Below are 15,293 nucleotides of genomic sequence, written 5' to 3'. Positions count from 1 at the left end.
AGACTACCAACTGGGTTTGAATGGTTAAAAATGCAGCCATATTTTGGTATTGGTGGTTTATTTTTTAAGTGCGGAGGCATCACAAAGCTAGTCCCTTTTTTGTCAAGAAGCTTTTTCTTGGCTCAGGTGGACTCTGTCCTTGAATTTTTTTCATGGGGACAATAAAACGGGGCCTAATTCTGGTCCGCCAGGCTTGGTAAAGAGACTAAACGAATTTTCAGTGGCCTTTTGTTTATCTGTAAACAGATGAGACTTCAGGCCAAAGTGACCGTGCTTTAGAAGTTACCTGTATAATGAAAGGGGAGTAGTGAGCTCATTTAGCTGAACTAGCTGAGCTGAGCAGCTTTTAGTTTAGTCTAGAACTGGGAAGTTCAACAGGGAGCTGCGTGGAAACTCTCTCTTTTTTGCCCTTCAACTTCAACCTGTAAGCTTGTGTTTCATTTATACTGGTTTTTAAAGCGAGTTTACTTATTGGGACTGTTAAGTGCATTCGGAACAGTATAATTAAGTTTAGCTGGTAGGTTGAGTTCTGTAGGGGTACTTTATTCTATTCTTTGTGTTTCATTGTGTACTCTTGTGAATAAAGTTTTTGTATGTTTTAAAATCCAGTAGTCAACATAGCTAAACTACACCACGTAATTTTTATTGTACACTTAATGAAACAAATTGCAAAGTTATGCTCTGGGCTGTTTGCTTAAGAATGTTTTGAGTGATCTAGACTCGTCCATAGCATCTCAGAGATGAAAGATGCTTCCTTGGAACTTGGTACAAATCGTACAATTTCTCTCCTCAAGATCAGCAAACGATATTAACTTAACACGTGTGTACAATTAGCAATGGAGCCAGGATGAATAACATGGAACAGTCTGTCTGTGCAATCTCTGCTTCATTAGTTTGTCATGTTGCAGCATCAAAGACATCCTCTTTTTTCAGTATCACAGTTTGGATGGGCTGAATGGCTTCTTCTTTTTGATGTGTCAGTGTCTCGAGAACACTGAGTTCTCCAATTTCAAATAACCTCCCTTCCGATCTGCTGACTCCCTTCCCAATTCCTCCCACTCTCTTCCAATCACTGCCCCCTCCGTTCCAAGACCGTCCACCTCCCTCCCATTCGTCTCATCCATTTTTCTTCCTGCTTCCAACTGGATTCATTCCTGCAATCGACTAACCCAGTCGTACCCTTTACCAGTGTTGATCTATCCCCACCTGACCACACCAGCTCCCCCTCCCCACGCTGCTTCTTTATCTCTAAACCTCCTTACGTCCATCCCCATTCCTGAAGAAATGTTACACCTATGGTGTTGACTACTCCACCTCCTTCTGCTGCTTTGCTTTGTGTGGACTTCCAGCCTCCTCGTTTTCAATATTTACATTTTTTAAAAAAATCTCTTCATGTATAATTGGCAGGAGAGAGTGAATTGGCTGTGACTCTGCTTGTCCAATTGTTTCGATGGGCTCAATGGCTTTCTCACATTCTTGTGAAACCAGCTTGACATGCTCAAAGAGCTCCTCGTTTTATCCTGTGGAAATGTTCAGGGACTAGCAGTACTGTTACATGAATGTTACCTACACGTTAACAACATGAGCTTGAATATTGTTCAGGTTTTGAAGTTTTATGAGATTTTTACAGAACGTCTTCACTTCTGATCGAATGACAGAGGGAAATACATTGATGAATCAGCTGAAGGTGTTTGTGCCCAGGAAGCTATCCTGAGGATTGCCCACAGAGTTATCCAGGGACTAAGAGGATTGCTGTCCACCAACAACATTGTTTTCTGAATGACCCAGTGGGGAGTTTACACCTGGTCCTATTCAGTTCACACTTATTCAGGTTCCTTGACACCTTGCTCCATCAAATCCTGCTATAATGTCAGGGCCAGCCACTCTGACGCTGAGTTCGTATCTTTTGTTCATGTCAATAGGCCAAGGTATATGTGTGAGGAGGGTTTCCTTCTCTCAGAGGGTAGAGACTGTTGGGGCCTCTCTGTCCCAGACAGCTGCATTACAGAAATGATTGGGAAGGGGGTTGGAGTGGGTGTCAATGGATTGTGACTCGTTAGAGATCCAAGGGATCCAAGGAATTGGGCATGAAAGAGAAATTGCAGCTGAGACCAGATCAGCCCTGATGTTACTGAAGGGAAGGGCAGGCTTAAGGAGCTAAATGGCCTTGTCCTATTCCAGTATAACCCAGAGTCCAGTCAGATTGTGGTATCTTCGATTTCCTGTGTTACAGACTTCAGGTAACTGAATAGACTGATCCTGTTGCTGTGTAACACGATACTGGTGCTGCGTGATCTATTCTGGGTACAGTTTTATAGGATCGAGGGGCTGATTAGCCTCCTCCTGTAACTGTATGTCAGCGTCCAGAGGATGAAAACATCCATCTTGTTCTTGTGTAACTGAAATCAACACAGACTAATTGTACCGTCCAAGGAGAAAGTGAGCACTGCAAATGCTGGAGATCAAAGCGAAAAAACGTGTGGCACTGGATAAGCACGTCAGGTCAGGCAGCATCCGAGAAGCAGGAGAATCGATGTTTGCGCATTGCTGATGAAGGGCTTCTGCCTGAAATATCGATTCTCCTGTCCCTTGAATGCTGCCTGATCTGTTGTGCATTTCCAGCACCATACGTTTCGACGTCTACACCCTGCCAAAGTCAACCTTCCTGGTCATATCATCAATTAACTTTAAATCTTTTTTAGGCATAAACCTCCATGCACAAAACCAAGCTTACTATTCCTAATCAGACGCTGCCTTTCCAAATGTATGCATATCTTATGCCATGGTATCTTCTCAAGTAATATACCTACCAATGATGTTAAATGTACTGGTCTGCAGTTCCCAGACATTTTTTTTACAGATGCCTTTGAATAAGGGCACAGCATTTGTTATCCCCCAGTCTTCGGGAATATCAAATTTGGTTAATGGTGATAAAATGTTTTAACCAGGGTCCCCGCAAGTTCTTCTCTAGCTCCTTGCAGTGTTCATGGATATACTTGTTAAGGACCGTGAGATTCATCCACCGTCAAACATCCTTGTACGCCCAATATCTCCTCTACTGTGATATGGACTGCCCCTAAGATATCATCACTAAATTCCTCAAGTTCCTAATTATTTATGACTTTCTCCACGGTAAATACAGAGAAGAAATATTTGTTGAAGACCTCGTCCATCTCTTATGGTTCCACACATATATGTCCACTTTGGTATTTGAGAGGTCCTATTCTCTCACTAGTTATTGCTTTGCTTTCCTACTCTTAAAGTACCTCTTTGGATTCATCCTAATCTTTTCAGCCATGGTTCTTTCATATCTTTGTACCCTTCTTGATTTCCATCACAGGTAGACTCCTATATCCCTTATATACTGCTAGGGATTCCCTTGATCCCAGTTGCCTGTACCTGAGCCGCGCATCCCCTTTTTCTGTCAAAGCCTAAATATCTCTTGTCATCCTGAGTTCGCCATTCCTGCCAACCGTACCCTTCACTGCCACAGGAACATAAAAACCTTTGAACTCTAGCTTTCTCACGTTTAAAGGCTTACCACTAGCCAGGTGACCATTCACCTGCAAACATACTACTCCAGTTGACCCCTGCAAGCTTCTGTCTAATGCCATCAACATTTACCTTGTCCCATTTTAGAACTTCAACCTTTCCATAGTTTTGTCCTTCTCCATAGCTATTTGAAAATTAATAGAATGATGGTCACTGGTCCCAAAGTGCTCCCCTACTGTCACCTCAGTCACCTGTCCTGCTCTGTTTCTCAAGAGCTGCTCGAGTTTTGACCCTTCCCAAGATGGACACCCTGCATACTACTTGAGGAAACTTTCCTGAACACACTTATCTGATTCCACTCCATCAAATTCCTTAACGCTCCGGCAGTCTCAGTCTGTTACAAAAATTAAAATCCACGATTATGACAATACATTGCTCCTGAATGTCTCCCTTCTCCCTGCATATTTGTTACTCTAATTCACGTTGGCTATTTGAAGGCCTACACTACAACCCCGGAGACATCATAATCCACTTCCTACTTCTTAGCTCCATCGACAAAGCCTCACTGGATAATTGGTCAGTTATTTTATCTCTGATCACTGTTGTGATAATCCCCTTAATCAGAACTTCAACTCCCCCTTCCCTCCTTCCAGCATCCCTGTCCCACCTAAAGCAACTGTACCCTGGTATGTTAAGCAGCCAGTCCTGTCCCTCGCTTAGCTATGTTTCTATAAAGGCTGCATTATCCCAATCACACTTTCCTATCTACGCCCTTAGTTTATTAGTCTAACCTGCCATCCCTCTTGCATCTAAATAAATGCAGTTTAATCCAACAGGCATTCATTGCTTCCTGTCATTTTCCAGCCTAACCTGTCTCTTCACTTTACTGTTTCTGATTACTGTATCTCCTTCCAGCCTCGCACTTGACTCCCTGATCATGAGTATAACCCTCTTCGCCAATATAATTGAAACCCTCCCTTATAGCACGAGCAAAATTCGCCAAGGTATTGGTCTCGTCCCCATTGCATGTGCTACCTGTCTCTCCTGATCAGGTTAACCCTGTCACAGAAAAGACCCAAATGATCTAAAAATTTGAATCTTTCTGCCCCCACCCTGGCACCAATTCTTTAGTTACTTATTTATCTGCCATATCCTCCTGTTCTTACTATCATTAGCTCGGCCCACTGGAAGTAATCAGGAGATTACCACCTTCAAGGTCCTAGTTATTAACTTTTCTCCTAGCTCTCAGTAATCACCCTGTAGGGCCTCGTTCCTATATCGACCTTTGTCATTTGTGTCAACGTGCTCAATGACTTCTGGCTGCTCCCCCTCTCCCTTCAGAACGTTTTGCAACCACTCGGAGACATCCTGGCACCTGAGCGATAACACACCATCCTGGATTCCCGTTTGAGGCAACGGAATCTCCGATCTGTCTCTCCAACAATCGACTCGCCTATCTCTGAGGTCCTGTTCACTGTTCCCCTTTCCCACTGTGCCCCAGAATCAATGGTAATGCCACCAACCTTGCTACTGCTGCTTTTCCCTGAACCGTCATTCCTCCGAACAGTATCTAAAATGGTGTACTTGTTTTCGACGGGAATGTCCACAGGGGATTCCTGCACTCTCTGCCTACTCCGTTCCCTATTCCATGTCATCGTCCACCTCCTCTCTGTATTGAACACAACAGGAAGCACGGACTGCCTGTTGGATTAAATTGCCTTTATTTAAATGCAAGAAGACTGACAGGTAAGCCTGATTAACTCATGGCATGAATCTTAACGTGCGACTGGGATATTATAGTAGAAACATGATTGGTGCGGGTTTTGAGTGTGACCGCAACAAGGAAGCTCTTCTCTATGAAGTTCTCATTATCTCGGATTATCCTGAATGCATTCAGCTGCAGCTCCTGAACACAGTCTCCCAGGAATTGCAGCTGGTTTCACTTTCCACACATGTAGTCTTCAGGGACGGTGGAAATTTACCTGAGATCCCACATCCCGAAGGAGGAACGTGCAGCTGTCCTAATTGCTATCACCACTGCTGCAACACTGAAGTTGAATGGACTTTATTTGAGCTTGTCTGGAGGTTTTGCTGAGTTGTTGCTTTCGAAAACCTCTTGAGCCAAACATTACTACTTACTCTGCTAGCAAAAGCATTCCTCTCAACCCCTTCGCATATATGTTTAGTTATGGAAAGAGGGAGACACTGCAGTGACGTAGCACTTGGGCATTAGGCACTCCTTGACACCTGACCACTGACTATCCACGCTCCAGGCAAAGTCACTGCGTGGCCTTGGATGGTGTCCTACTGAGGTCTTCCTTTTGGTAGTGCTGACTGCGCTGATGGTAATCTTCACCCCGACAGCCAATCCGCGTTGTCACAGTCCCTTGGTCCTTTCTGTCTGATAGTACTGCAATTATGAATTCCTTGAATCCGTCGACTGCATTCCAAACTGTGTCTCACTCCATAGCGAGAGAGGTTGACGTTCAAGTGAATATAATGCTATTGTAAAAAAGATACAATTCGACATAGGAACAGCAGTATGTCAATCCTCTCACTGAGTTTGCTTTTCCACTCAATTAGGTGTGATCGATTTTGAAAATCCCCCATTCCACTTGTCTGCATTTTCCCCATAAAGCTTGTATAAAGATCAGTCTGCCTCAACCCTGAAGAATATATTTAATGAGCCAGCCTCAACAGCCCACAGAACGTTCTGCATTTTTTCCCTCTCACTGATGTGAGACTTGGTGTTCTTTAACCCCATGCGGTAGTTCTAGCACTCTGAAAGTTGCACCAATATTAGGTATTATCCTGTTCTATCACACCTTCTTTGAGGCCAGAGTCAAAACAAAAATGAAAGATAAGAGACTGTAATCTCCTCACTCATCTTCCATGTCAGCCTAAGATATAGCTCATCCTGATCTGTAGATTTGCTCACTCTCTATCCCGCTTAAACTTCCAATTCTTCGTCAGCTTCTGTATCAATTCACTCAAGGATCACACAGTTTCTCTCCCTGAATCCAGGGACTCCTTCTTCAAACTGGAAACCGAAAGAAAGTCTGTGTTTAACATATTCTCTGGCTCCGTGCATTAGGGTCCCTTGGTCCCGAATACTCCCCATTCTCTCCCGCGTTATCCTCTTCCCCTTAATAAACCGAAAGAATGTCTTTGAATTCTTGCTAATCTTACCCTCTAATGTTTTAAATCCCCACCTCCACTTCTGCTCTTCTACTGACTATTTTTAAGTTTAGCCCTACACTTCCTATATTCGTATCGGACCTCCATTGACCTGCTCACTTTGAAACTGCTTTAAGCTTCTCTATCCTTTTTAATTCTGTTCGAAACTTGTGTCGACATCTGAGGTTCTCTTGGCTTGTTTTCCTAAATTTTATCTGCGGTGTAACATGCTGGGCCGACACTGTCATCAATTCCATTTTGATCAAGTGATTCCCCAACCGCCCGCCCCACGCAGTTCTGTTCCAGTTTCACCCAGAAGCAACAACACTTTGGCCAGATCCTGTCATATTTTTTCATAATATCAGCAAAACCAAAAAGCTTTTATTTTTCAAACATTTTTGGGTCTTTTCCTTAGCAAACTCAAAACATATGAGTCACCGCCATTCGTCCTTTCATGCGTTCATAATCCTGCCTGCAACATCTGACTGGCTTCGTTCCCCATGGTGAGGCCCAGCACAACCCCGCCCATTGTTGTATCTGCTACACGTTGATATAAGAAGCTCTGTCGAATAATTTTCAAGGCATCCGTCCCCTCTAAAAAGTTATCACTGCCCGAATGCATGTTTAGAATTGAAATGCCTGAATATGATTATCCCTTTGTTGTATTAACACACATCAGTAAATGGGTTTTATATCAGCTCCTGTACTTTCATTTATCTGGGTGTCTCCCATATATCCTCAGTGGTGTGTCTGTCATGGTTTTGATCCTGAGCTCTAACCACAAAGCCTCAATAGAAGATCCTTCTTATTGCAGTAGCTGACTCCATAATTAATAATGCAACAACACTTCCTCTTTTACCACCTACCCTGTCGAGCCTATAGATCTTGTGCAAATGGATATTGAGTTGTCAGCCCTGACCTCCATCAAACGCATCTCTGTGATGGCAAAATTGTCACACTTCCCCATTTCACCTTGTTCACTTATCATATCTGTCTGTCGGACAATATTCCTAGCATTGAGGTAAAGGACATCCTGGAATATAACACCTGGAATACTCTATAATGCGGGGATCTTCAGTAATTCATTGTCTGTTCTCAAACAGCCCAATTCACAAACAAAACTTATTCTGGGAATGAATGAATATTTGTTGAATTGTATTTTCTCGATTATTAAATGTATTAATCAGATGCAACTTTCCAGAACTAAACAGTCAGCTCCACATGCAAAGAGTTTCTGCTGATTCATTCCCTGTTCAGTGTGCAGATGGGACAGCTCTAAGTAATGGAGAAAGTGATATCTGCCGGTACTGGGGATCAGAGTCGAAACGTGTGGCTCTGGTAAAGCACAGTTGGGCAGCAACAGACGAACTGGAGAGTCAAAGCTTGGGGCTTCAGCACTTCATCAGGAAGGCATTGATGCCTTTTCATGTTTTTCATTTCATGACTGACAGGATATTGGGAACCATACGTGTTCCAGAAGGGAGCACTCTATATAGTCCTGAAATGGAAAGCAGTCAATCATTTGTTTGGAGAGGGCATAGACATTTTGAGGTGAAGTACTGGTTGATTCAAGTACAAAAACAAGAATAGATAAATCCCTTGGGGCAGACGGACAAAACCTGAGGTTACTACAGGAAGACAGGAAAGAGATCCCTGCGCCTTTGGCGATGATCTTTACATCCTCTCTGTCAACTGGCATAGTGCTAGATGATTGGAAGGCGGTAAAAATTACTCCTCGTTCAAGGAAGGTACTAAGGATTATCCTGAGATTTACAGACCAGTCAGTCTTACAACAGTATTGGGCAAAGTATTGGAGAGGTTTCTGAGAGACAGAATTTATGATTACTTGGAAAGTAATAGTTTGATTAGAAATAGTCAGCATGGCTTTGTGAGGGGCAGGTCATGCCACACAAAACGTATTAAAATCTTTTAGGATGGGATCAAACAAATAGAAGAAGGTGCAGCAATGGATGTAGAGTGCATGGATTTTAACAAGGCATTTGATAATATTCCACAAGGCAGTTTCATTCAGAAAGAAGGAGGGATGGGATACAAGTAAACCTGTCTGTCTTGATACAGAACTGACTGGCACATAGAAGACACAAAGTGGTGGTAAATGGGAAGTATACAGTCTGGAGCTCAGTGATCAGTGGTGTTCCGTTGGGATCAGTTCTGGGACCTCTGCTGTTTGGGATTTTTATGACTGACTTGGATGAGGAAGTGGAAGGGTAGGTTCGTAAGTCTGTCGATGTAACAAAGATTGTTGCAATTGTGGATTGTGTCGAGGGCTGTTGTAGTTTGCAATGGTACATTGACAGGATGCAGAACCGGGCTGATAAGTGGCAGATGGAGTTCAACTGGAAATGTGTGAAGCAATTCATTTTGGAAGGTCGAATTTTAATGCAGAAAAAAGGCAGGATTCTTGCATTGTGGAGGAACAGAGTGATCTTGTGGTCCATGTCATAGCTCCCTCAGTGTTGTCACCCAGTTTTATAAGGTTGTTAAGAAGGCGCATGATGTTTTCGTTTGCAGGGGGATGGAGTTTAAGAGCTTCGAGGTTATGCTACAGCTCTATGGAACCCTGGTGAGATCACACTTAGAATATTGTGATCAGTTTTAGTCGCCTCATTGTAGGAAGGATGTGGAACCTTTAATGCTGTTGGTGAGGAGATTTATCAGGATGCTAACAAAGAAGAGTTCAGGGCTTTTTCTCGTTGGAGCAAAGAAGGATGAGAGATGAGTTGACAGACGTGTACAAAATGATAAGAGTCAAAGATAGAGTCGATAGCAAGAGACTTTTTCCCATGGGGGAAACATGTATCATGAGGGCGAAAAACTTTAATGTAATTGGAGGAAGGTTTAGTGGAGATGTCAGAGATAGGTTCCTTAGACAGAGAATGGTGGATGTGTGGAATGTACTGCTGGCAACTGTAGTAGAGTCAGCTGCATTGGGGGCATATTAAGCGACGATTGGATAGGCAAATGAATGATAGCATAATGAAGGGGATGTAGGTTAGTCTGACCTTAGAGTAGGATAAAAGGTTGGCTGGACATCAAGGGCCGAAATGTCTGCACTGTACTGCCATGTTCTTTGTTTCATGCTTCAACCAGCTTGAGAATTCTTACCAATTGTTGAATGTGTGAGGGAGTGATGTGTGTGAGTTCAAGAAGCTTTGTAGAGGCGTTAGGCCAAGATGTCCACTTATGGTGTGCATTCTTACAGTCACCTGAGTACTAGTAGAATATGTGTGAGATGACCTAACCAGACAGAATCCGTCAAATTCAGTTATTAACGTGATGCTGGACTTGCCATTTGCTGCTGTTTTCTTCAGATAGATTCTGTTGGGTGACCCATGTATTATTTTTTGTCCATCAACAAAGATGTACAATTTTATTTTGATACTGATGAATGTGAAGATGACATTCATTGGACACGGTTTTAGAGGTTTCTTTGCGAGATACAAAGTACTGCAGAATACTGTCAACTTGTTAACGTCTTCGCCCAGTGTCTGGTCCAGGTGGCAGATGCTTGGAGTCTGGGAGGCAAGCCAGATGCCATCACCATAAGTTACTTGTGCGATGTGATTCTGACATTCCATGTCCATTCATCTGCCTCCGTGCAAGTCTCAAACCGAAGATGGAGTCGAAATAATTTGTTGTGAAATAATGATTGAATGACCGCCCTGACCCAGGTGGAAGCACTCTGGATTCATTTAAGAGCAGCGCAATGTATTATCCAGTATCACAGGCAGCTGTGGCTGAATTCAAATCTTTCAATTTGTTTTTTTAAATGTAGATTATGATTGCAAGCTGATCTAAAAAATGTCAGATATTTGCTATGTTTGTGAATTTTAATTCACAAAAATGTGAATTAGCATTATTCAACCAAACAATAATTGCATCACCTCTGAAAACAATTAGGTTGATATTATATTCATGGAATTAAAATATACTTTCCTGCCAACATTTTATGATCCAAAAATGAAGAATGTATATTTTGTTTAATATCGAACAAAGAACATGTTATCTGACTATAGTGCTGATCATAACTACATATTTTTGAATACATGAACACCAACTAACCACAAAAGGACATCATCCTCTCTCACTGGTATCCTCACATATGGATGAGGAAGGACATCACTTCGACTGTGTCAAAACATCCACCCTAAGACAAACCAAATAGAGGTACGCACGAGAATTCACAGAAGCATGGCATTCCAATTAGAACTCTATCCACAAACCTCAACTACCACACCTGAGAAAAGGAACAGGACGTGAATTCACCACAGGAAATGACATCACCAATCCAAAGGAACCCAAACATATAAATAGAAAGCAGGAATTTTCAGCATTGGTTTGCCTGAGGCCCATTGAAGACGGAGATAGTTAAAATAGTGCATTTTTTAAAGTGAGAAAACGATTGAACCATCATATAGAAATACATAATCAATCAGTGTAATTTCTCACTAAATGTGCAAGCTTCAGCTTTTTAACAAGAATTGAAGAATGTCAATAATTCAACATAAACAGAGAATATTAGTTTGAATAAATAATTTGTGTTATTAAATTGAAGTGAACAATAATTTGAAACCTTGCAATTTTTAGAAGGAATGGTAATTAATGTGAAATGTGAAAATGAACGATGAACATACATCCGTGTGATTGAACAATCAGGCATTTTCAAAGAGTTTTGTGGCAAAACAAAGGAAAAAATGTTTTATTTGTAGGGATACATGATTTAATATATTCGTGTGCTGAGTACCAATTAGACTTTATCATCAAGCTGACCTTGTAATACTTGCATTTAAATGGTTATGCTGCAGCAAAATGATCAGATATTTGGCAACATTTACAACTGGAAATAATCTGATACTGGCTTTGACTTGCATCTGTACATGATAGAGTACAGAACTTTAATGTACACAAGGCGGCTATTTGGCCACTGTTTACGCATCAGCTTGTGAAGTGTCTCCCAAAACCTCTCATTTGCCACCTCTATCACTGTTGCCCTTTATTTTCGGAACGTTCAAATATATATCCAGTTCCCTCATGAATCTTCATTCACAAATCTCCCAGGCAGGGCATTCCAAATCCTAACAACTCTCTCAATGAAGAACTTTTGCCTTATCTCATTCCGAGATCTTCTTCCGACGATCTTGAAACTGGGATGCTGTAATGCCAGCTAAGAGCAACGGCGTATACTTATTTTACCCTTTTTTTCATAATTTTGATCACTGCGATAAGTTTGCATCTTCGTCTGTTCTGGATCAATAAGGAGTAATTTCATTAGTCAAATTTCTCGCACCCTACCTTTAACTAATTTCTTCATTTCAGTTATCATTCTGATTATTTAAAAGGTTACAGGTATTATTCTTCAAAGTAATGAAGTGTGTGTGTGTGTGTGTGTGTGTGTGTGTGTGTGTGTGTGTGTGTGTGTGTGTGTGTGTGTAAAAAACAATTCTCTGTAATATCTGAATTACACCCAGTGCCTCGTGTAAAAGGATAGGGATTAGGTAACAATTAACATTTGGGAAAAGAGCTTGTTCAGGGGCGACGGTTTCAGATTTCTGAATCATTGGGCGCTCTTCCAGGACAGGTGAGGGCTTTAAGAAATTGAGCGTTTGCATCTTAACTGGACGAACACCAACATCCTAGTGGGGAGGTTTTCTCGTGCAAATTGGTTTGATTTAAATTAATAAACCAGGAGGCTGGGAAACAAATCAGCAGGTCAAGAACTGAGCAGAAGGTAGAGGTGAGTAGGATATCAGGCACGGCCAGACATGACCATGCTGCGAGAAGGAATCAAATCAGTCCAAAATGTGAGTTGGAGGTTGGAATATATGATAGAGATGTGTGTCAGAGATTAACAATTGAAGATGGAATGTATGGGGTTGGTGAAGGAGTGAGGTGTGTGAGATCAGGAAGCTCCTACTCAAGAAAATATCAAAGTGGAAATACAAATTTAAAAAAACTTATTTAAAAACCTGAGGTCTAAAAGCACACAACATTTGGAATAAAATTGATGAGCTGGCAGTAGATACAGAGATAAATGGGTATGACCTAATAAGAGTGATTGAAACATGGTTACAGGCAGCTCAGGACTGGACAGTGAACTGTCCATGGGTACTCGGTATTCCGAAAGGATGGACATGAAGGTAAAGGAGATGGAATTGGTGTATTGGTTAAGGATGATACCAAGGCTATATTGAGAAATTATATTGGCACGAGGGAACAAAATGAAAATCAGTCCAGGTGCAAATAAAAAGCAAGGGAAGAAATCTCTTTGGAAGAGTAATTTTCAGCCAGCGTCTCCCCAAAGTACTTCTGAAGTCGGAAATAGTGAGGGCTCGTGACAAGTTAACAGCGGTGGGATAAACGTGCATATTGAATCAATTAATCAACTTGGCAAAGGGCAGCCTCCAAATACAAATCGTAGAGTATGTGAAGGATTGTTTCTAAGAACACACGTCATGGAGCCACCCAGAGAGCAGGGTACTTTAGTTTTGATATAAGGAAGGAGTGAAAAACGATCTTGCAGGAAAGGATCCTCTTGGAAAGAATGACCACAACATACTGTAGTTTCAAATTTAGATTGAAAGAGTGAAAACAGAGTCACATATGAGAGCCTTAGTGTTGGGTAATAATACTTACAGTGGCCTAAGGAAGATGTTGGTGGGGGGTGGAGAAACAGTCAAAGGCAGGACAGACGATGAAATTTGGCAAATAAATAAGAGGATACTAAATACCTCTCAATTAAAGTATATTTATGATAGAAGAGGAATTGCATGACAGAGAAAAAATATCCATGTCTAGATAAGGAATTCAATGACAGCATGAGGGAAATAACTAGGGAAAATCATATTGCACAAGTTAGTCACACTCCACAGGATTGGGTAAGGCAATGGCCTAGTGCATTATAGCTGAACTGTTCATCGAGAGACCCAGATAATGTTCTGGAGAGCTGGATTCGAATCTTGCCATGACAGATGGTGGAATCTGAATTCAAATTTGGGAATAACAAACTAATTGTGAACATGAATAGATTGTCAGGAGAAGCTCACATGATTCACTAATGTCCTATGGGGAAGGAAACTGCCATCCTTAGCTGGTCTGACCGATATATGACTCCAGACCAACCGCAATGTAAATAACTCCTAACTGCCCTCTGGGAAATCAAGGATGGGCAATAAATGCCGGCCTACGCAGCAATGCCCTCTTCCTGTGAATTCATGAAAACAAACAAAAAAAACAGCAAAGTGTTACCACACAACAGTAAAAGAAGCTATGACAGGAAATGAACGGAAACATAAATACTGATACCAGTAGCTTTCCCTAGTACATAAAAATGAAACACAGAGTGAAGCTAAGTGATGGCTCTTTGCAGGATGAAACTGACAAGGTAACGATGAAAAACCCAAAAATGGCAGAGGCACAAAATCGATGCTTTCTGTTTTCACAGACGACACCACAAACTGTAGTTCCTACAGTGGATCTTTTTGGGATTACTGCTGTTTGGCATTTTTACAAATTACCTCGATGAGGGCATAAAAAGATGTGTTAGTAAATTTAATGATGATACTAAGGTTGGTGAAGTGTGGATAGTGCTGAATATGTTGCAGGTTAGAGCAGGATATAGGTAACCTGCAGAGCTGGGCTGAGAGGTGGCAACTTGAGTTTAATGTGCAAGACTGTAAGGTGATTCACTTTGGAAGGAGCAAAAGGAATAAAGAGTACTGGGCCAATGGTCAGATTCTTGGCAGTGTCGATGAGCAGAGAGATCTCGGTGTCAATGTATGGAGATCACTGAAAGATGCCAATCTGGTTAATAGGCTTGTTAAGAAGGCATACAGTATGTTACCTTTTATTGGAAGAGGGAAAGAATTTTGGAGCCACACGATCATACTGCAGGTGCACAAAACTCTGCTGTGACAACACTTGAAGTACTGTGTATATTTCTGCTTGCTGCATTACAGAAAGGACGTGTAAGGTTTGAAAAGGGTTCAATAGAGATTTACAGGGATGTTGCCTGATTTGGAGGGAAGGTCGAATAAGGAAAGTCTGAGGTAGTTGCCGCTGTTTTCATTCGAGCGAAGAAGGTTGAGAGCTGTCTGAATTGATCTATATAAGATAAACAGAGGGTTACATAGGGTGGACAGTTATGATTTTTTAAGTGAACTATACCTTCAAGAGAGTTGAAAGACTGGCCAGCGTACTGGAAAAAAAAAATGTAATATTTGGTCAAACAGCTAGCAGTATATGGGTTGCTATGAGACAAGCTCAAATTCAAATTCAGCCAATCAATTAAAATAATGTGCCAAGTTGCCAAATGCTAATCAAGTTTGTAGTGTTTTGACAATATTAAAACCAATGAAACAATCCAATCTTTTGGTGTATAATATCAAACATTTTGAACAGTTGACCAGAGCAGCAAGCCGCCAACAAGTCCAGCCTGGCAGCAGAAAGATCTGCCCTTTATCAGCCAAAGACTTGCGAAGCAGAATCCCCAAGAATAAGAAAAGAAGACAGGAATATGGAGAAGAATGGACAGCTGGCTGATTTTGAAATAAGATTTTCTTTTAATCGTAATCAGGATTTTTTGATCGGACTATTACTATAGAGGT

This window comes from Hemiscyllium ocellatum, chromosome 14 (assembly GCF_020745735.1).
Source record: "Hemiscyllium ocellatum isolate sHemOce1 chromosome 14, sHemOce1.pat.X.cur, whole genome shotgun sequence".
Taxonomy (NCBI): Eukaryota; Metazoa; Chordata; class Chondrichthyes; order Orectolobiformes; family Hemiscylliidae; genus Hemiscyllium; species Hemiscyllium ocellatum.
This window is presented reverse-complemented; position numbering follows the sequence as displayed.